We start from the raw sequence: 24,981 nt of genomic DNA on the forward strand, positions 1-24,981 counted from the left end.
AAGATGGTCCCTACGTAATACTAAAGGGATCAATCCAACAGGAGGAAATAACCATTATAAATGTTTATGCACCCAATATAGGAGCACCTAAATGTATAAAAAATTTCTTGGGGGACGTTAAGGAGGAGATTGACAGCAACACAATCTAGTGGGGGAATTTAATACCTCACTGTCAGCATTGGACAAATAAATCATCAAGACAAGAAATCAACAGGGAAACAGAGACCTTAAATGACTCACTAGATCTAATGGATTTCATTGACATTTACAGAACATTTCATCCCAAAGCAGCAGAATACACATTCTTCTCAAGTGCACATGGAACATTCTCAAAAATAGACCACATGTTAAGGCACAAGGCAAGTCTCTACAAATACAAGAAGATTGAAGTCATATCAAGCACCTTCTCTAATCAAAATACCATGAAACTAGAAATCAACCACTATAAAAAAACTCAAAAATATTCAAACACATGGAGGCTAAATATCATGTTATTAAACAATGAATGGGTTAACAATGAGATCAAGGAAAAAATCAAAACTTCATGGAAAGTAATGAAAATGAACAGACAACAACCCAAAATCTATGGGACACAGCGAAAGCAGTCTTGAGAGGAAATTTCATAGCATTACAGGCCTATTTCAAGAAACAAGAAAAAGATCTAATGAATCATCTAACAACTAAAAGAACTAGAACACGAACAGTAAGAAAAGCCCTGAGGAAGTAGAAGGAAGAAAATAATAAAAATCAGAGCAGAAATCAATGACATAGAGACTAAAAAATCATTACAAAAAATCAATGAAACCAAGAGCTGGTTCTTTGAAAAGGTAAATAAGATTGATGCACATTTAGCCAGACTCACTAAGAAACAAAGAGAGAGCACCCAAATAAATAAAATCAGAAATGAAAAAGGTGATATAACAACTGATCCAACAGAAATACAAAGAATTGTAAGAAAATACTCTGAGCAACTATATGCCAACAAATTGGACAACATGGAGGAAATGGACAAATTCCTAGAAGCATACAATCTTCCAAACCTGAATCAAGACGAGGCAGAAAACCTGAATAGGCTGATAACAACTAATGAAATTGAAGCAGTAATCAAAAAACTCCCAGCAAACAAAAGTCCTGGACCAGATGGATTCACAGGCCAGTTTTACCAAACATTCAAAGAAGAATTAACACTTATTCCATTCAAACTATTTCAGAAAATTTAAGAAGAGGGAAAACTCCCAAATTCTTTATGAGGCCAGCATCATCCTAATCCCAAAAACAGATAAAGACACTACAAAGAAAGAAAATTACAGGACAATATCCCTGATGAACATAGATGCTAAAATCCTCACTGAAATACTAGCAAACCGGATCCAGCAATACATTAAAAAGATTATACATCATGACCAAGTGGGATTTACTCCACAGATGCAAGGCTGGTACAACATCCACAAATCAATAAATGTGATACATCACATAAACATATTGAAGGACAAAAATCATATGATCATATCAATAGATGCAGAAAAACCATTCGACACAATCCAGCACCCATTTCTGATAAAAACTCTCAGCAAAGTGGGAATAGAGGGATCATACCTCAACATAATAAAGGCCATATATGACAGACCTACAGCCAACATCACACTCAATGGGCAAAAACTAAACTATTTCCATTAAAAACAGGAACAAGACAGGGGTGTCCACTTTCACCACTCTTATTCAACATAGTACTGGAAGTCCTCGCCATAGCCATCAGACAGGAAGAAAACATAAAAGATATCCAAAGTGGAAAGGAGGAAGAAAAACTGTCATTATTTGCAGATGACATGATATTGTACATAGAAAACCCTAAAGACTCCATCAAAGTACTACTGTATTTGATAAACGAATTTGGCAAAGTAGCTGGATACAAAATCAACATCCGGAAATCAATGGCTTTCATATACACCAACAATGAACTTTCAGAAAGAAAAACTAAAAAAACAATACCAATTACCATTGTAACTAAAAAAATAAGATACTTAGGAATAAACTTAACCAAGGATGTAAAAGACCTGTACTCGGAAAACTATGTGACACTGAAAAAAGAAATAGAGGAAGATCCAAACAAGTGGAAGAATATGCCATGCTCATGGATTAGAAGAATCAATATCATTAAAATTGATTACTACCCAAATAAATTTATAAATTCAATGCAGTTTCTATTAAAATACCAACAGCATATTTCACAGACCTAGAACAAACATTTTGAAAATTTATATGGAACCCAAAAAGACCCCAATAGCTGCAGCCATATTGAGAAAAAAGAACAGCGTGGGAGGGATCACATTACTGAATTTCAAACTGTATTACAAAGACATTGTAATCAAAATGGCCTGGTATTGGTACAACAACAGGCATATAGATCAATGGAACAGAACAGAGACCCCAGAAATAGACCCACACCATTATGGTCAGTTAATATTTGACAAAGGAGGCAAGAGTATCCAATGGAGTAAAGACAGGCTCTTCAATAAGTGGTGCTGGGAAAATTGGACAGATACATGCAAAAGAATGAAACTAGACCACCAACTTTCACCATACACAAAAATAAACTCAAAATGGATAAAAGACTTAAATGTGAGTTGCAAAACCATAAAAATCCTGGAAGAAAACATAGGATATAAAGTCACAGACATCCCACGTAGTGGAATTTTCACTGATACATCTCCTAGGGCAAGAGAAACAAAAGAAAAAACAAACATATGGGACTACATCAAACTAAAAAGCTTCTGCACAGCAAAAGAAAACAGCCTCAAAATACAAAGGAACCCCACGGTCTGGGAAAACATATTTGCCAAGGATGTATCTGATAAGGGGCCTATTTCCAAAGTGTACAAAGAACTCATACTACTCAGCAAGAGGAAGACAAACAACCCAATTAAGAAATGGGCAAAGGACCTGAATATACACTTCACCAAAGCGGACAAACAGATGGCCAAGAGACACATGAGAAAATGCTCAATGTCAATAATCATTAGAGAGATGTAAATTAAAACCACAATGAGGTATCATTTCACACCTGTCAGAATGGCTCCATCAACAAATCAACAAACGACATGTGCTGGGGAGGATGTGGAGAAAGGGGAACCCTAGTACACTGCTAGTGGGAATGCAGACTGGTGCAGCCACTATGGAAAACAGTATGGAGGTTCCTCAAAAAATTAAAAATGGAGCTGCCTTTTGACCCAGTGATTCCACTCCTAGGAATATATCCTAAGAATCCTGAAACACTAATCAGAAAGAATATATGCACCCCTAGGTTCATAGCAGCACGGTTTACAATAGCTAAGATCTGGAAACAGTCCAAGTGCCCATCAGTAGATGAGTGGATAAAAAAGCTGTGGGACATTTACACCATGGAATACTACGCAGCTGTAAGGAGGAAGAATCTCGTACCCTTTGGGACAGTCTGGATGGGCCTGGAGAAAATTATGCTAAGTGAAATAAGCCAGGCAGCGAAAGAAAAACATCACATGATCTTGCTTGTACATGAAATCTAAAGAACTTAATAAACTGATGAACAGAAAAGATTCAATGACATAGATCATAGATGAGACTGACCAATGTCAGAGGGATGCAGGAGGGCGGGTGGGTGGAGGGGGAGAGAGTAACCAAAGAATTTATATGCATATATGCAGAACCCAAGGACAGGGACAATGGTGGGGAGAGGGACTGGGGAGGGGGAGGGGACGGGGTGGAACAGGTCATTGGCAAGAAAAAAGGACATCTGTAATATTTTAAACAAAAATAAAATTTTAAAAAATATATTAAAACACACACACACACACACACACATGAAGTAAGACCTTCTCCCATGGATTAATACTTCAAATCTGCAATTCGATTCAAGAAGATCTGAAATACTGTACTTGAAAAACATATTGGCTTGCTATTTATACCACAGAAACTTGTCCTGCCTGCTTGAGAAGTTCCTCTATGCTTTACCTATGAGTCTATACATAGCCAGAGTGTAATTTTGGATATTATTAGTTGTCAATAAAGACAGCCTTTAAAATAAGACATATTTGATTTGATTTTCTTGAAAAAAAAGGTGGGTCAAATAAATTTAAGTTCTATTTGGCCTAAAATTATAGCTATATTTCCAAAGGATTATTGTGGGTGAAATTCAGATTCCTGTATGCATTTAGATATACCAAAGTTGGTTTAAAATGTGTGAAAAGTCATGTAAATATTTATGTACATCACAAATCTTCTAAAACTAAAATTTTTGTTTGAGAAATTAGTTTTCCTTAATTACTATTAAAGACATTGTTTAAGAGAGGACTAACTTTATAAAGCATTCTTTTTATAAAGTATTAATGGGTAAGTACTTTGAAAATAATATATAGAGTACTTATTTTTTTATTAAGTGACTATATGGAAAGTGCAAAAGCAAGACATACATTTTATTTATTGGACCTGGATAGAAATAAAAAATGTAAAGCTTATGCTCATACATTTTGAGAGCCTCTACCTTTAAATAAATGCATTTAAATTATAAAATTTGGCACAAACATATTTTATCTATTATGAATATTACGTAGTAAAGAGAACAAATTGTTTTCTGTTAATGACAACACATTTGAGTTTGTGGATAACATCTTTTAATTAAAGATCTTTTTAAAAATTTACTTTCCATACTTGTGAGTTTGTTTTTGTGGGGAAAAATATATATATGGAGTTTTAAAATGGTGTTTATAATTCCCAAAATATCAAGCCACAAAGCCATTCTCTTTGGAGAGCAGAAATCTGTTACAGTAGCTTAAACACAGAAAATTTCAGCGAAAATGATTTGAAAAAAAAAGACAACCTTCTTTGCCACAACAGAGAAGTCAGTAGAGCCATCATTTGTTAAATTGAGTATTCTCATTAATTTTCTAAGCACAGTGCTTTAAACGATTAAAAAAGACTGACAGATTGTAGTTCCTCAACCATTTTTCTTCAACCATGTGACAACAGAAATAGAAACAAAATAAAGAAAAAAACTCATGCATGAAAACCACAAAATATCCTACTCAATTTAAATAGCTTTTAATTATAACTATATAAAGTGACCAGTTGATGCTGTATTAATTGAAATGTATGTTAAAATCAGTGAATTGCCTTAGTCATATCTTTTATCATATAAGAGAGGAAAGACTTTTCCTCTACTCTCTTAGATTCTGTGGCTGGGAATTAAACTGACAAAAGACAGATTAACAGGAGAGAAGCACAAAAATTTCATCTGATGTTATATAAATAACCAGTATGCCTCAAGCCTGGTCAGAGGTTTCTTTGTAATTCTTGCAAAGAAAGGAAAGCTCAGAGAGCCAACTAGGTGTTTAAGAAATTTTCTGGAGAAGCTGAAGCAATAATAAGAATGAAAGGAATTTGCTTAGGAAGTGTGGCTGGATTTGGGAAAGGGAGATTAGAGGTAGGGGTCCAGAGATCCAAGAGGATCAGGGACAGGGAAATGGGGGCAGAAGGGGATATAAGAGGGTGGAGAAGAAAAATTTATAGTGGATTTTATCTTTTTATACTAAGTCTGATTTCTGTTCTTATTTTTTAAGAGGAAGTCACTAAGGCTAGCCATACTGCTCTTTTGTGGTCTTCTTTCAGTTTGATCTTCCCATAGGTGCCAATAGGTTATTTGTTTAAGATGAGAGTTCTCTAAAAATCTTTTCAGGTACAAAAGTTTTGTTTTTCCTCTCAAATCAGAGGATCTATTATCTGGCCTTTGACAAGTAAGATATCCAAAAGTACAGTCATGTGTCACTTAATGACAGAGATATGTTCTTAGAAATGGGTCATTTGATTTGGTCCTTGTGCAAACATCATAGAGTACACTTACACAAACCTAGATGACATTTATCTGATATTATTTCTGCACTCCGGTTAAGCCATTTAGAAACTTGTTATTCCTTGTAGTTCCCATATACTATACCTCTGTGTGTGTGTGTGTGTGTGTGTGTGTGTGTGATCAATAAGAAAAATATGCAAATCTTAATGGCACAGTTATTTTTGTCTGGTCTGTTATTGTGGAAAAGCAACCAAGAGGGGGAAATCAGTTTTTTCATTAGCTGGTAGCAGTTGTATTTCATTAGTTAGTCTACTGGTGAGCTAAGTTACTTAGGACTCTGGAACATAAAATATTTTTTTTTACTTTCACACATTTATTTTTATTTTTTTTAGATTTTTTTTTATATATATATCTTTATTGATTTCAGAGGAAAGGAGAGGGAGAGAGATAGAAACATCAATGATGAGAGAGTCATTGATCGGCTGCCTCCTGCATGCCCCCGATTGGGGATCGAACCCACAACCCAGGCGTGTGCCCTGACTGGGAATCGAACCCCAACCACCTGGATCCCAGGTCAACGCTCAACCACTGAGCCACGCCCGGCCGGGCACTTTCACACATTTATATATTGTAATGATTGCCATTGTAGTGATAATTATCACATTGCATAATTATAGTACAATATTGTCTATACTCATTACACTGTTCCTTAGATCACTGTGACTTATTACTTGTTGCAAGTTTGTAACCTTAAACAGTATCCGCTTTATCCTACCACCCCCATCATGTAGTGACCCCCATCTTACTCTGTTTTTCACAAGTTTGACTTTTAGATTCCACATAAGTGATATCATACAGTACATGTCTTTCCCTATTTGACTTACCTCACTCAGCATAATTTTGCTTAAGGTCCATCCACGTTGTGACAAATGACAGGATATCCTCCTTTCTCAGGGCTGAAATTATACTCCAATGTATAAATACGGCATATTTCTTTCCATTCATTCTTTGATGAGTACTTAGGTTGTATCCATATCTTGACTATTTATTATTCATAATGCTGCAAAAACATGGAAGTGTATATATCTTTTCAAAGCACTTTTTTCGTTTCCTTTGGGCATATACCCAGTAGACAATTGCTGAGTGACATGGTAGATCTATTTTTTAAATTTTTTAAGGAGCCTCCATAATGTTTTCAATAGTGTTAGACCAATTTACAACCCCACCAACAATGTATAAAGGTTTCCTTTTCACCACATCCTTGCCAGTGTCTGTTGTCTCTCGTCTTCTGTATGATAGCCACTCTAACAGATTTGAGGTGATACTTTAATGTGGTTTTGACTTGCATTTTTCTAATGATTAGTGATATTAGACATCTTTTTATGTGCCTTTCAGCCATTTTGATGTCATCTTTGAAATTATGTCTATTTAGTTCTGTACATTTTTATTTATTTATTTTTTTAAAACAAGATTTTATTTGTTTACATTTGACACAAAACTTATAAAACATAATTCTGCTATTTCCAACATAATTAGGAGTTTTATAAAAATATTAATTCAACATATGAGAAGGGTGGTATTGTCCATTATGAAGGTCATCTTTTACACTGTCAGATATCTCTGGAATTTCATGTAAAACTTAATTACATGTAAACTTAATTTCACATGTAAAATGTACAGATACAGCGCCAGATTTAAACACAGGATACCTGGCTCCAATGCAAACGCACTTTTCACTCCTGGTTCAGAAGACTTCCAGGCAGTAAAGCTCCCTGACCAACACTGACATTGAAAATGTTTCTCAGACTCATAATCAGCTAGTCTAGTAGCCAGATGGGCAATGAGTTCTACGGAATCCACGGCTTCCAAGAAGAATGAAAGTGAAGAGACTACAGAATACTGTCCAGTTGAGGGAGAACTGAAATAAGGCTCCAGGTGCCCTCCAAGACCAGTGGGACACCAGGAAATGCCAATGGACAGCCACACACACAAAGGTCTGCTCAGGGTTCCATAAATCTGTCTAGATGAAGGAAGAAAGCATCACAGACACAGAAGAATTTTATGGACATCTCGTATCTCAGCTCAGATGTTACCCCTCAAGGGTGTCTTTTGTTATAGAAAACATTATAGAGGTACAAGATAACAGATGCATAATTTGAAACGAAATAAATAAGTGACTATTTCAATTGCTTGAAAAAAGCCTGAAGCCCACAGCACCAATACTTTACTAATCAAAATGTAGTTTTCAGACCAGCAAATGGGTATTGTCTGAAAGTTTACAGAAATCTAGATTGCAGGCAGCCCCAGACCTACTGAAGCAGATTATGCATTTTAACAAGTATATCTAGTAATTCATAAGCATATTAAAGTTTGAGAAATGCTATACTAAATAGATACTCCTTCACCTTGTTTAGTGGATAGATGAATGGGGCCATTAGGTCACAGCTAAGAAATACTTCAGTCTCAAAAGTCAGAGCAAGGTGATCAGTATTTGCTTCCTTTCTTTTTTTCTCTCTAAAGTATCTTTATCTTTATCGTTGAAAATATTACAGAAGTCCCCTTACTACCCCCATTGATTCCCTCCTCCCCACCCCCAGGCCTTCCCCAGACCAATGTCTGTGTCCATGGGTTATGCTTATAAACATATAAATTCTTAAGCTCTCCCAGCCCACTCCCCCAGCCCCACCTTCCCTCTGAGACCCCTTAGTCTGTTCCATGCTTCTATGTCTCTGGATCCATTTTGTTCATCAGGTTATTTTGTTTATTAAATTCCACATATAAGTGAGATCATGTGGTACTTGTCTTTCTATGACTGGCTTATTTCACTTAATATAATGCTTTCTAGTTCCCTCCATGCTGTCCAAAGGATAAAAGATCCTTCTTTTTTACAGCTGCATAGTATTCCATGGTATAAATGAACCATGGCTTTTTGATCCACTCATCTACTGATGGGTACTTAGGTTGTTTCCAGATCTTAGCTATTGTAAGTTGTGCTGCAACTTACAATATGTTCAATAGTTATGAACATAGGGGTGCATAAGTTCTTTGTAATTGGTGTTTCGGGTTTCTTAGGCTATATTGCTAGGAGTGGGATCACTGGATCAAATGGCAGGTTAATTTTTAATTTTTTGAGGAACCTCCATACTGTTTTCCATAGTGGCTGCACCAGTCCGCATTCCCACTGGCACTACTAGGGTGTCTTTATCTCCACACCCTCACCAGCACTTGTAGTTCGTTGATTTGTTGATGGCAGCCATTCTGACAGGTGTGAAGTGATACCTCATTGTAGTTTTAACTTGCACCTCTCTGATGATTAGTGAGGTTGAATATTTTTTCATATGTCTCTTGGCCATCTGGAGAAGTGTCTATTTAGGTCCTTTGCCCATTTTTAATTGGATTGTTTGTCTTCCTTTTGTTAAGCTGTAGGAGTTCCTTATATATTTTGGATATTAACCCTTTATCAGGTGTGCCATTGCAAATATGTTCTCCCATACAGTGGGCTCCCTTTTTGTTTTGTTGATGGTTTATTTTGCTGTGCAGAAGCCTTTTATTTTGATGCAGTCCCACTTGTTTATTTTCTCTTTTATTCTCTTGCCCTAGGAAATGTATCAGCAAACATATTGCTACTAGAGAGGTTTGGGATTTTGCTGCCTATGTTTTCCTCTAGAATTTTTATGGTTTCATGTCTTACATTTAAGTCTTTTATCCATTTTGAGTTTATTTTTGTGTATGGTGTAAGTTGGTGGTCTAGTTTCATTTTTTGGAATGTACGTGTCCAATTTTCCCAACATCATTTATTGAAGGGACTGTATTTACTCCATTGTATGTTCTTGCTTCCTTTGTCAAATATGAATTAACCATAATGGCTTGGGTCAATTTCTGGGTTTTCTATTCTGTCCCACTGATCTATATTTCTGTTCTTGTGCCAGTACCAGGCTGTTTTGGTTAGAGTGGCTTTGTAGTATAACTTGATATCTGGTATTTTGATCCTTTCAACTTTGTTCTTCTTTCTCAAGATTGCCTTGGATATTCAGACTGTTTTTTGATTCCATGTAAATTTTCGAAGTGTTTGTTCTAGATCTGTGAAATATGCTGTTGGTATTTTAATAGGGATTGCATTGAATTTATAGATTGCTTTGGGTAGTATGGACATTTTAATGATGTTAATTCTTCCAATCCATGAACATGGTATATTTTTCCATTTGTTTATATCTCCCTCTATTTCTTCTGTCAGTTTCCTGTAGTTTTCCGAGTAAAGGTCTTTTACATCTTTGGTTAAGTTTATTCCTAAGTATCTTATTTTTTTAGTTGCAATGATAAATGGGATTGTTTTTTTAGTTTCTCTTTCTGAGAGTTCATTATTAGTGTATAAAAATGCCATCAATTTCTGGGTGTTAATTTTGTATTTGTTACTTTGCTGAATTTGTTTATTAAATCTGGTAGTTTTTTGGTGGAGTCTTTAGGATTCTCTACGTACAATATCATGTCATCTGCCAATGATGACAGTTTTGTTTCTTCCTTTCCAATTTGGATGCCTTCTATATTTTCTTCTTATCTGATCACTGTGGCTAGGACTTCCAGCACTATGTTGAATAAGAATGGTGAAAGTGGACACCCCTCTCTTGTTCCTGTTCTTAGGGCAAATGGTTTTAGTTTTTGCCCATTGAGTATGATGTTGGCTGTAGGTTTGTCACATGTGGCCTTTATTATGTTGAGGTATGATCACTCTATTCCCACTTTGCTGAGAGTTTTCATCAAAAATGGGTGTTGGACTTTATCAAATGCTTTTTCTGCATATATTGATATGATCATGTGATTTTTCTCTTTCAATTTGTTTATGTGATGTATTGCATTTATTGATTTGCAAATATTGTACCAGCTTTGCATCCCTGGAATAAATCCCACTTGGTCTTGGTGTATGATCTTTTTAATACATTGCTGGATCCAATTTGCTAATATTTTGTTGAGAATTTTAGCATCTATGTGCATCAGGGATATTGGCCTGTAATTCTCTTTTTTTGTAGTGTGTTTATCTAGTTTTGGAATTAGGCTAATGCTGACCTCTTAAAAAGACCCTGGAAGTGTTCTTTCCTCTTGGTTTTTTTGCAATAGTTTGAGGAGGCTAGGTGCCAATTCTTCTTTGAATGTTTGGTAAAACTCCCCAGTGAAGCCATCCGGGCCAGGGCTTTTGTGTGCTGGTAGCCCTTTGATTACTGCTTCAACTTCATCAGCAGTTATCAGCTTATTTGTTTTCTAACTCTTTCTCATTGAGTTTTGTCCGGTTGTATTTTTCTAGGAATTTGTCCATTTCATCCAGATTGTCCAACTTGACGGCATATAGTTGTTCAGTACATTTTAAAATAGATTATTTAATATTTTGTTATTAAGTTGCATGACTTCATATATTATGGCTATTAACCCCTTATTTAATATATGGTTTGCAATTTTTTTCCATTTTGTAGGTTGTATTTTAATTTATTTTATTTCTTTTTCTGTGTAGAAGTTTTTGAATTTATGTAATGCCATTTGTTGAGTTTTGCTTCTGTTTTTTGTGCTTTTGGCATCATGTCCCTGAAAAAATCATTGCCAAAAACCAATATAGATGACTTTATTTCTTAATTTTTCTTCTAGAAATTTTATGGTTTCAAGTTTTATGTTTAAATCTTTAATACATTTTGAGTTGATTTTTGTGAGTGGTGTGAAATTGGGATCCAATTTCATTGTTTCTCCATTTTTCCCAGCACCATTTGTTGAAAATACTGTCTTTCCCATTGGGTTGTTCTTGGCTCCCTTGTTTATGCCAGCATTTTATTCTGGGCTCTTTTTTTTTGTTCCTTTGGTCTATGTAAATATTTGTGTTTTTATTACTATGGATTTGCAGAATACTTTAAATCAGAAAGGATGATACCTCCAGCTTTGTTCTTTCTTCTTAAATTACTATGGCTATTCAGGATCTATTGTGGTTCCACAAATTTTAGGATTGTTCTATTTCTGAGAAAAATGCCTTTGTCCTTGATAGGCATTGTGTTGAATCTGTAGGTGGTTTTGAGTAGTATGGACATTTTTTTTTGTGTATTCTTGGTTCCTTTCAGCATAGTCTTGTAGTTTCCATTGCACAAATCTTTCACTTTCTTTGTTAACTTTATTCCTAAGTATTTTTTTTTCCTATGCTGTTGTGAATGGGATAGTTTTCTTTATTTATTCCTCAAATATTTCATTATTTGTGTAAAATAAATTTGTGATTTTTGTATGTTAATTTTCTTTCCTGTAACTTTACTGAAATTGTTCATTAATTGCAACAGATTTTTGTCTGACTGCTATTTTCTATATATAAAAACTTATCATCAGTAAATAGTGACAATTTTATTTATTTATTTTCAATAAAAGGCATTTAGATGCCTTTTATTTTTTTGTCCTGTCTAATTGTTCTAAATACGTCTCCTAGGGCTATATTGAATAAGAGTAGCAAGAGTGGACCTCGTTTTGTTCCTGATGTTAGAGGAGAAAAGCTTTCAATTCTTCTTCATTGGGTATAATGTTAACTGGGGGTTTGTAATGTATGGTCTTTATTATGTTGAAGTATGTTTCATTTATATCCAGTCTATTAATATTTTTTTAATGAAATAATGTTGTATTTGTCAAATGCTTTTTCTGAGCCTATTGAGGTGATCATGTGATTTTTATCTTTTATTTTATTCATGAGATGTGTTTTGCATTTATTGCATTTATTTGCATATGATGACCATCCTTGCATTCCAGGGATAAATCCCACTTAGTCATGGTATTTGTATGTGTTCTTGAATTTGGTTTGGTGATATTTTGTTGACAATTTTTGCATCTATATTTATTAAGGATATTGGTCTATAGTTTTCTTTTGTAGTATTCTTATCTGATTTTGGTATCAATGTAATGCTGGCTTGTAGAATGAATTAGAAAGTACTCTGTCCATGTCAAAATTTTGGAAGAGTTTGAAGAAGGTTGATGTTAATTTTTCTTTAAATAGTTGGTAGAACTCATTAGTGAAGCTATTTTGTTCTAGTGTATTCTGTGTTAGAATTTGTTTTTATTAATTCTTCAACCTACTCATTATTAGTCTGCTCAGATTTTCTATTTTTTTCATCATTTAATCTTGATAGGTTGTGTGTTTTGAGAAAGGTATTCATTTCTTCTGGGTCATGTAATTTGTTGGCATAACATTTTTCATAGTGGTGTCTTATGATCCTCTGTGTTTCCAGAGTATCAGTTTTAATTTCTCATCTTTCATTTCTAATTATATTTGTTTGAGTCTTCTATTTTTCTATTAGTTAGCTGAGCTAAATTTGTCAATTTTATTATCTTTTTTAAAAAATCAGCTTAGTTTTTTTTGTCCTTTCTATTACTTTTTTTGTCTCTGTTTCAATTATTTCTATTCTAATCTTTATTATTTATTTTTTTTCTGCTAACTTTGGGCTTAATTTGTTCTTTTTTAAATAATTGAGGTGTAAGTTAAGTTGTTTATTTGTGTGAGTGGCATCAGTGCTGTCAGAATTATTGCTGGCATCATGGTTTCCCTGGTTTTGCAGGCTCCATGAGGTCCAATATTTTGGACTTTTTTTAAATTCTCACCTGAGGATATTTTTTCCATTGCTTTTCAGAGAAAGTAGAGAGAGAGAGAGAGAGAGAGCAAAGCATCAATTGGCTGCCTCCTGCATGCCCCCTACCAGGGATCGAGCCCTCAAATCAGACATGTGCCCTGGTCAGAATCAAAACCTTTCAGTGCAAGAGACAATGCCCAGATAACTGAGCCACACCAGCTAGGGCCTTATAGGTTTTAAATGGAAATAAAATCTTGAAGATATTGTGCAGGGTTTTCACCTAAAAGGAAATTATAAAAATAAAATGTGTAAAAAAATGTAGTTATTCCAATAATCTTTGTTTATTTTTAAATTTTAAGTCATAGATTTGAGTCTCACTCACCTTTAATGCATATTATTACTGAATAAATCATAAGAGAGGTATCATCAAAATGTGAAATTTAACCAGGCAGAATTCTGCATTTGAGTTTTTATTGGAGTGAGTCTGCAGACCAATCAAAAATTCGATTAGTTGTTCTCTAGACAAATTCTTGACAGTATTTAGAAATGATTTATATTTGGTAGATTTCTTGTCACTTAATAGCCCTTTTCTATCTAAGAAAATTGCAGAAGCTAAAATGGCTCAGTAATGGGAAATTTTAGACACTATGCTAAATGAATGAGGAGAAACCTCAAGAATATGGATGTTATTTTCTAAACACAATTCAAAAATTTTCCCCTTCAGAGTGAATAACTAGTATAAGTTAGGAAAAATAAGAAATTGGTCAAATTTCTTTCAGAAAACTACTTTATATTCAGCAACTTTTTCCTCCTTTCTGAAGGAGGAAATAGTACCCTACTAGGTATTATTTGCCCTCATGCCTCCTGAACTCTTGGCTTTCTTTACCATAGAACTCACTGACTCATCCTTTCCTAATGATATCTAATACTGTAGAACTCTCCTTATTCTTGGTCTCTAAGATATACATATATATATATTAAGATGATGCTCATTGAGATATAATAAAAGTAGTGTGTATATATGTATATATGTGCCCTTTATCTCAGTTTCCTGGCACAGAGCCTAAAACTCTTGGAATTTCCTGAGTGATAAGAATCTCTTTTGTTATTCATGACAAAATCCTTTTTACCATACCTGAATTTATGCTAATGATATAGCTTATAGATGGGGACTGGTTGTCAGAGAAAACTACCACATGATTTGAGGGCTGGAGCTTTCAATCCCACTCTTGGATCTTGGGGAGTGGAGAAGGACTGGAGATGGTATTAAATCACCAATGGCCAATGATTTAATCAATCATGCTTATGTAATAAAGCTTTGATAAAATCTCTTAAAAAAAAAACAACAGAAAAATTTGCAACAACAAAGTTGGGAAAGTTTCCAGTTGGTGGATAGTATGTGGAAGCTCTGTGCCCACCCTCATACTTTGCACTTCCATTTGTTTATTCCTGAGTTGTATCCCTTATAATAAAACTGAAATCACAAGTACACCACTTTCTTAAGTTCTATGACTTGTTCTAGGGAAGTAGCAAATCTAAGAAGGTGTGCCAGGAACACTCAGCAGGAACTACAGCTGGTAGTTAAGAAGTATGGGTAGCCCTCGGGACTTGGGTCTAGGGTCTGAAGTGCAATCGGTCTTGCGGTGCCAAACCCTTATACCTGTAGAGTGTGTTGCTTACTCCAAGCAGTTAGTGTCAAAACTGAATTGAATTATTGTACACCTAATGTGTGTCAGAGAAGTGGAGAATTGATTGTTTGGGAAACAAACACTAGATAATATAAAATAAACATTCTGGCTAACTAATTAACTAATGTAATCTTTTATTTTCAGATTACAAATCCAAGTGTGCAAAATTCCTGATACAGATTTTTAATCAATTCTGAGTAAATTTAGCTAATTCATAGTTTTTAAAGTTAATTTATTTGTTACCTTCCAGAGTTCCCTCTCTATATTTTTCAGATTAAAAACATCAACAATTGTATGATGCACCATTATTTTATGCATCACTAAGGAAAAAAATCCTGAAAATTAAATACAATGCTATCTTATCAATTAGGACATTTTATACTTATTTTAAAAGGGTTTTATACTGAATTAGACATATTTTTCACATATTGCTCTTATGCATACACTGAAAAGGAAAATATAAGCAAAGTAATTTGGTTATGGTAATTTTAAAACTACTTTACATTTTATAGCACCAATTTTCTTATTCATATTCCATCTCAGGAAGATCAAATTTAGTTTTTTATATAATATTCTCCTTGCCTTCAAGAGCTTTGTTAATGCAGCATTTCCATGAAGAATCCATAAAGTAACTATAAGCATCAGTGCTAGGCTCTTATGCCAACTTTAAAATTATTAGAGCTAGATTTTTTTGACTCCTGCTACATAATCTGGTAACCGCCTCTTCCCTTCCTCTACCACAACCATTTGGTTCCTGCAGGTTAAAGCACTCCATCATAGTCTCTAAGCCTTTGACATCCATTCCACATGTGTTGGTGTTGCTGATGCTTATGATGTAAGCACAAGTTCAAGCAATGACAGCTGCATTACAATTGCCACCTGGAAAACACTAATTGTAATATGTCTTTGACAATGAGCTACATTTCAATGTTCGATATGTAAAAATGTGAAAAGGAATAGTTTGCAGAATCCCGGTCACAGCATCAAAATATACAGTATTTGTAGAAGTGTGGGTTTGAAACTGAGAGATGGTATTTTAATCATTCTTCCTTCTGACTCAAAAACACACTGCACATATTTTGATTATAATGTAAAAATTTTCAAATTTTTATTTAAAAAGTCTCCCATACCAAGTAATGTAAATGCAAAGTAATTACTTTTCTTGAGGAAGTGCTAGCTCCTGAGATTGAAAGTGATTAAAGTTCAATGTTAAATTGTTACTTCAAGTTGTTATAAATATTCTTCCAAAATTTTAGTTTTTCTTTCTTTTTAAGTGCTATATAGGTTACCAATACCCTTTGCTGGAGTCATTATCAGATCACAATGAACACAGGGGTTTAGGACACCCTTGCCTTAAAGTACTAAAGGCTACAATACTCTGCTGTGGTTATAATAAACAAGAAGTTATAATAATAAACAGAAAAACATTTCTTTTTCACATGAACACCCTATCTTCTTGTCTTTGGGATGGCTTTGGCCAAATCTTTTATGAGGAAATTCATCTGTGCTCAGTTCAGTTGATTGTAAAATTATGCTTCTGAATTGAATGAAGTAGATGTCTCCTCTTTATTGTTTTAAAATCACAACAAAAAATTTGAATTTTACTTTTCCATTGGTCCTAGTCGTTAATATGATAAATAGTTTAAAAAGGCTGAAGATGGGACAGGTATGTTTTATTATTATTTTAGAGTTATTCTCTGATTATTTATGACTGTATTTTAGTACCTGTAAAACAGATGCTAATTGGTGAATTCAGTAACACTTCAAATTCTCTGGAAAAGGCAGTAAATTGCTAAAATACATTAAACAGCTGTGCAATTCAAGAGATTTAACTATCTAAAACTGTCATATTCATGTGGAGAATAAGTAAGACAGAACTGTGGTCACGCTGTAATTTCTTGACAGGCTTTAGAGATAACTGAAATGGTCTATCCCGTCATTTAGTAAAAGATGCTTGACTCCTCAAATAAGTTAGAATTCAAATGGTGTTTGGAAGGCTTTTAAAGGATGGATAAAATTCATACCTGTGAGCTCTGTGTGTGTGTGTGTGTGTGTGTGTGTGTGTGTGTAACCATTCTTTCTCCTAAAGATAGCAAATATAGTTCCCCAGAAGAAAATAGATAATAAAAATAACTGAAAGTACTTTGATAAGAATTTGTGAAAACTCCTCTAAAAAATGTAAATAAAAATAACTTTTATGCCCTGAAAGTTAAAATGTCATATAGAACCAAACTTACTGAAGAATCTGAAGAATTAATCCTGCCTCAGTCAGGTCTGTTGTTTGGATTTAGTGCCCTTATCCAGATCAGTCTTTCATAATGAGTGACTAAAACTGTGCTCCCTAATTAAGCTTAATTTGTTGTCACCAATCTCTTGTAGGTTTATCAAAGCTCGTCACAAAAACTACCCATAGTAATTCCGACACATGTATTGTAGATTACTATGAATTGCCTAAATAGGAAATAAACCTTAATATATTCATCATTTGTCTGACTCTTTTATGTACCACATTCCTCTTCTTTAATAATTGGCTGACTGCTGTCTCTTTCAAAGCATCTCTGAATAATTCCACTTAGTCTTCATTCATTTAATATGGTGACTAAACCTCTCCTAATCCTGAGGTTGCATTCATAATAATTCTATTAAACACAAGCTTCTCACAACAGTTATAATGCCTGTGCAGTGCTTCTCAAACTTTAATATGCATACAAGCCACCTGGAGATTTTGATAAAATAGAAATTCTGAATCAGGGGTTTGTGATAAAATTTAATATTTTTTAAATTTCAAACAAGCTCTCATGCTATGTTAACATTGTTGAATGGACAATCATACTTTGGGTAGCAAGGTATTTGAGAATCTGGTTTCAGATCCTTCTTTTTTAATCTCTTCTAGGTCCTAGCATACATGCATTTCTAAAATTTACACTTGTTCTTGCGTGTTCTCAATCTCTCTGTCATACGCATATTCTCACACATATAATTGTGAAAACTAATTTTTTTTCTATTTCTGTGCAGTCAAATCTTATCTGGATCTCATCAACCTATATATACAGATAAGGGCCACATTAAGAGTAATAAACCAAATGTCACTGGCTTTGGATCCAACCTATCCACACAAGATAGTAGTAATTTTTGGATATTTCTGGAGTGTATGACATTATCTAATATGCCTAATTCTACAGTGTATTGCTCCTGCTCAGTTCATCTTTGATGAATATTTATGTGGGTCGTCATTATCTCCTGCTGCCCTGAAGCAATAGAGTCTTCAAGATGAAAAACCCAGTGTCCCATGTTGTACTAGGGAAAAGAACGTCTTTTTCTCCTTTTAGCATGAAATGTATTAAAGTGGTACTAAAGTATTTCTGCTTGTATCCTAGCATTTCACATAACTTATAATGTTAGATAAATAGCAGTTTTGGCTGAGAGTCTTTTTACACTAGAGTATTTGTCCCGAGATCTAAGGGGGAGTGGGCAGAGAAATTAAGCCAAGTGGCAAATAATATGTTGTACTCATGATGTCCCCCTAATGACAATACAATAACAAAGGCTTCTTTTTGATGAGGACAGTCATACCTAGTTGTTCTTCTGTAAAAACATATATCCCAGGATAATTCCTAGCACATTTATACAAATGGCATTCTCTTCACCATTCTATCATCTGTTCCCCAGAAAAACCCACACAAAAGTGAACTTCAGGCCATGGAAATCTGGCATCAGAAATTGAAGTTAAAATGATTACTACCTGTTCTTTACATACCAATTTAATATCTTTAAAGTAATGGACTCTGATAAACTGTTTTTTTAATTTAAGTTTATTTGGTAGACAATATTATATTACTTATATTAGTTTCTGGTGTTCAAAAATAAACTCAGAATGGATTGAAGACTTAAATGTAAAGCCTGAAACCATAAAACTCCTAGGAGAAAGCATAAGTAGTAAATTATTTGATGTCAGTCTGAGTAATATCTTTAAGGATATATCACAAAAGCAAAAATCAACAAACAGGACTTCATCAAACAAAAAGCTTTTGCACAGTGAAAGAAATTATCAACAAAACAAAAAGACAACCTAGTGAATGGGAGAATATAGCTGCAAATGATATATCTAATAAAGGGTTAACATCCAAAATATATAAGGAACTCATACAACTCAATAACAAAAAAGTAATTAATCCAATCAAAATGGGGAGAGAACATGAAGAACCATTTCTCCAAAGAAAACACAGATGGCCAAAAGACATATAAAAAGATGCTCAACATCACTAATTATCAGGAAAATGCAAATCAGAACCATAATGTGATACCATCTCACACCTATTAGAATGGCTATTATAAAAAAGTCAACACATAACGTGTTGGTGAGGGTGTAAAAAAAAGAAAACTCTTGTACACTGTTGGTGGGAAAGCAAACTGGTGCAACCACTATTATAAACTTATTCTTAACTTATTCTTCATTCCTTTAGAAAGCTTAATAACCCATCTATTATTTTGTTATCACTTTCATGTTAGTTAAATTAATTTTCAAATATGCATATTTTCTTTATTTATCTTTTTAAAGAGTAAGCATCATAACCATCTCTATTACATGAGTTTTTATTTTTTATTATTTTTATTGAGATGTAATTGACATATATGTTTAATGTATACAACATATTGATTTTGGTACGTTTATATATTGCAATATGATTACCACCATAGCAGTAGGTAACACCTCTATCACATAATTATGGGTTTTTTCCTGTGAACAATTAAGGCCTAGTTTCTTAGGAAATTTGAAATTTTTAATATAGTATTGTTGGCTATAATCATTGGATCTCTACAGCTTATCTACTAGTTGGAAGTTTGTACCCTTAAACAGCATTTTGCTAATTCTATCAACTCTCAGCCCCTAGTAACCAGCATTTCTACTCTTTGTTTTTATGAGTTTGGCTTTTTTGGTTCCATATATAGGTGATATTGTACAGTATTTGTCTTTCTCTAATTTATCACATTGAGCATAAATGTCCTCAAAGTCCAACCATGTCATTGGAAATGGCAAGATGTCTTTTCTCATGGCTGAATAATATTCCATTGTAACTATATCTATATCTATATCTATATCTATATCATCTATATCTATATCTATATCTATATCATCTATATCTATATATCTAAATCTACATCCGTATCTATCTATATATCTTCTTTATCCATTCATTGTTTTAACCAGCACTTAGGTTTTTTTCTGTATCTTGGCAATCATGAATAATGCTGAAATAAACATTGTAGTATGGATATCTCTATATTATACTGTTTTTATTTCATTTTGATATGCACTCAGACTGTAAATGTTGGATGATATGGTAGTTCTACATTTAATTTTTTGAGGAACCGCCACACTGTTTTCCATAGTAGCTGAGCCAATTTACATTGCACCAACAGTGTACAAGGGTGCCTTTTACTCCATATGCACACCAACACATATTATCTCTTGTCCTTTTGATAATAGCCATTTTAACATATGTGACATCTCATTGTGATTTGTATTTGTATTGCCCTGACGATTAGTGATGTTGAGCATGTCTTTATGTATTGTGGGCCTTTGTATATCTCCTTTGGAAAAATGCCTATTCAGGGCTTCTGCCCATTTTTAAATTGTATTGTATATTTTTTGTTGTTTTTTTTTTTGATATTGAGATGTTTGAGTTTCTGTGTATTTGAATAACTAAAAGGGTATTAGTTATTAGGTTTACAAATATTTTCTCTCATTCTATGGGTTGCCTTTTTATTTTATTGATGGTTTTCTTTTCTGTTCAAAACTTTTGATATAGTCTCACTTACTGATTTTTGCTTTTGTTTCTTGTGCTTTTTTTCCCCCCTTACCAAGGACATGTTTATTGATTTTAGAGAGAGGAAGGGAGAGAGAGAGAGATGTGAGAGATAAACATTGTATGAGCCCCAACTGGGGATCAAACCCTCAGCTTAGGTATGTGCCCTCACTGGAATCGAACCCACAACTTATTGGTGTATGGGATGATGCTCCAACTTAGTCACCCAGCTAAGGCTTGTGCTTTTGGTGTCATATATAAAAAGAATTATTGTCAAGACCAATGTTATGAACAAATAGAAAATATATATTGATCTTTACCCCTTGTTCCTGGCACAGAGCATCTGATACCCTTATAATTTCCTAAGCAATAAGAGCACTAAGACTATCTTTTGTTTTAACATTTATTCTTTGACTCCAGTTTCTGTAACAGGGCTTCTGAAACCCCTGTAATTTCCTGAGTAACAGGAGCATTTTTTGTTCTAATGAGGAGGGTCTCGGTGGGCTCCTGAATGATTCTTGGTTGGGGGTTGGTCACCACAAAGACCTGAACATAGAAGTTTAGAGTTTTCAGTACTCCCTTCTTCAGTGAGGGTAGAGGAGATGGAAATATAGTTAATGACTAATCATGCCTATGTGATGGAGCCTTCATAAAAATCTCAAAAGTACAGAATTCTGAGAGTTCCCAGGTGAATGAACACATCCACATACTGGGAGGGCGATGCACCTCAACTGCATGGGACAGAAGCTCCTGAGTTTGTGACTCTCCCAGACCTTGCCCTATCTATCTCTTCATCTGGATGTTCATCTGTATCTTTTACCACATCCATTAAGAAACTGGTGTTTCCATGAATTCTGTGAGCCAATCTAGCAAATAAATGAATCCAAGGAGGGGAAGGTCATAGAAACCTCTGATTGTACCCAAGTTGGACAGAAATTGTAACTTGGGGATCTACTACTTGCAATTGGCAACTAAAAACTGAGCCCTTAACCTATGATATCTGGCACTGTCTCCAGGTAGATTCCATCAGAGTTTAGGTAAATTGTAGGACAACCTGCTGTTGTCACAAAATAATTTGGTGTGGGGAATAAACCCGCACATCTGGTTTCAAAATTATTGTGAGTGTGGCAGTCGTGTGAGAGTAAAGAAGAAACATAGGAAAAATACTGAATTGAGTTTTTCTAACTCAAATGACAGAAGCTTTTCCTTTATGTTTTCTTCTAAGAGTTTTAGAGTGTCAGGTCTTATGTTCAAGTGTTTAATCCAATGTGTTAATTTTTGTGAGTGTTTAAGGTAAGTGTCCAATTTTATTTTTCTGCATATATAGGCTATCCAGTTTTCCCAGCATCATTTGTGAAAGACACTATTCTTTCCACATTGAGTGTTCTTATTTCCCTTGTCAAATGTTAGTTGATGATATACTCGGGGGGTTATTTCTGGGCTTTCTATTTTCTTTCATTGGATTATGTGTCTATTGTCATGCCAATATGCCATTTTAATTACTATTACTATAACTCTGTAGTATAGTTTGAAATCAGAAAGTGTGATGTCTTTGACTTTGTCCTTTCTTTGAATTACTTTGGCTATTTGAGGTCTTTTTTGTTTCATAAAAATTTTAGGATTACTTTTCTATTTCTGTAAAAACTTACCATTCAAATGCCTAAGGATTGCAGTGAATTTATAGATTACCTTGGGTAGTATGAACATTTTATCAATATTCATTTTTCTAGTCTATGAACACATGATATATTTCTATTTGTTTGTATCTTCTTCAATTTCTGTCATCAAAATTTTGTAGTTTTCATTGTACAGTTCTTTTACTTTCTTGGTTAAATTTATTCACAAGTATTTTATTAGTTTTGTAGTATTGTAAATAAAATAGTTTTCTTTATTTTCTTCAGATGTTTTGTTGTTAATGTATAGAAAAACAACTAATTTCTCTAGATTAATGTTACATTCTAAAAATTACTGAATCTGTCAAAAGTTTTTTGTTGTTGTTTTTGAGTATTTAGGATTTTCTCTTATATAAGATTATATCATGTGCAAATAATGGCAAATTTACTTCTTTCTTTCTAGTTTGGATTTCTTTTTTTCCCTTTTGTGTTGCCTAATTGCTCTAGCTAAGACTTCCAGTAACATGTTCAATAAGAGTGCACTCTTGCTTATTCCTTGTCTTAGACAAAAATTTTAATCTTTCATCATTGAATATGATGTTATCTATAGGTTTGTCCTATATGGCTTTTATTATGTTAAGATATGCTTCTTTTATACTCAATTTGTTGAGAATTTTTATCATGAAAAGATGTTTTATTTTGAAAAATACTTTTTTATGCATCTGTCGAGATGATTATATGATTTTTATATTTTATTCTATTAATGCACTGTATCACATTTACTGATTTGCATATGTTGAACTATCCTACATCCCAGGAATAAATCTTATTCGATCTTAGTGTATAAACTTTTTAATGTACTTTTGAATTTAGTTTGCTAATATTTTGTTGAGAATTTTTGCATCTATATTAATCCGGGATATTAGTATATAATTTTCCTTTTTTGTATTGTTCTTATCTGATTTTGGTATAACGGTAATAATTGCCTCATAAAGTGATTTTGAAAATGTTCTGTCCTTTTCAATTTTTTGCAAGAGTTTGAAAGTTGGCATTGATTCTTTTTAAAATGTTTAATAGAATTTTCCAGTAAAATCAGTTGGTCAAGGGCTTTTCTGTGTTTTTGATTATTTATCAAATCTTATTCATTATTGGCCTGTTAAGACTTTCTTTTTCTTCCCAATTCAGTTTGGGTGAGGTTGTATGTTTCTAGGAATTTATTCATTTATTCTAAATTATCCTCTTTGTTGGCATATAATTGTTCATAGTAGTGTCTTATGATTTCTATATATTTCCATAGTACCAGTTATAATGTCTTCTAGTTCTGACTTTATTTATTAATTTGAGTGTTCTCTCTTTAATTTTTTTAATCTAGATAAAGGTTTGTAAAATTTTTTTGTCTTTTTGGAAAATCCCCTTACTTTTGTTGATCTGTTCTATTGTTTTTCTGTTCTCTATTTCATTTATTTCTGCACTGATCTTTATCTATTTTATTCAGCTAAATTTGGGCTTAGTTGGTTCTCTTGCTAGTTTTTTTTTTTTTGAGGGGTAAAGTTCTTTTATTATTTAATATAATGTTTTTATATTATTGAAAACAGACCACACACCTGCACACACACACACACACACACACACACACACACACACAAATAATTGCTACTTGCTGGAAAGGTTTGAAAAATGGTTGGTGACTGAATATTAGTAAAATTATGTGATATAAATAGATAAAATTAAAGAGGGTATTTTAAGTGAAGATCTATATCTTCAAAACCTTCTTATTCATTTATATAATATTATAAAAAATGTGTTAATAAAATAAAGGATTTGATTAAAAGCTGGTAAAAAGAATATCAGCATATATCAACCAAAAGAAATTATTGTATCAATACACATATCATACAAAATTAAGCTCAAGGCAAAGAGCATTAATAGGAATAAAAAGAGATACAATTAAATTTTTTTTAAAAACCACGAAAAATATATAATGCTAATAATTTTATAAACTCAATAGGAAAATTATAGTCTTCAACTGATGAAAGACAAAGAAGCTCCATTTCATTGTTTTTCCATAGAATATCAAATAAATAACAACAGTGACTATAATAATTATGCAGGCATTTACTAAAGATTGATAAAAATAAAGAAAATATTTAATGAAAAAATACACACTCCAAACAATAAGAAATTCTATTTACCATCTCCCTAGCCCAAAATTGGTCAGTTAGGAGAAAGCTACTTAATCCCCTGATCTTCCACTGTAATGGAAAGGGAAAAGTGGTTTTACTTATAATGTTCTGGCCTTTCTGGGTTTTCCAGAGGAACTGTTTTTTTCTCTCACTTGGCTTGGAACTCAGAGAGAAATGGAGGCATAGTTTGGATATGTTTGGAGATCTTTGAAAGCAGTGGTGAGTACCACAGCACATTAAATCAGCAGTAGGATTGCAGACATCAGGCACTTTGTATAGGAGATTACAGTCAAAG

The sequence above is a fragment of the Miniopterus schreibersii genome (genome assembly GCF_964146895.1).
Source record: "Miniopterus schreibersii genome assembly, chromosome: X".
Classification (NCBI taxonomy): domain Eukaryota; kingdom Metazoa; phylum Chordata; class Mammalia; order Chiroptera; family Miniopteridae; genus Miniopterus; species Miniopterus schreibersii.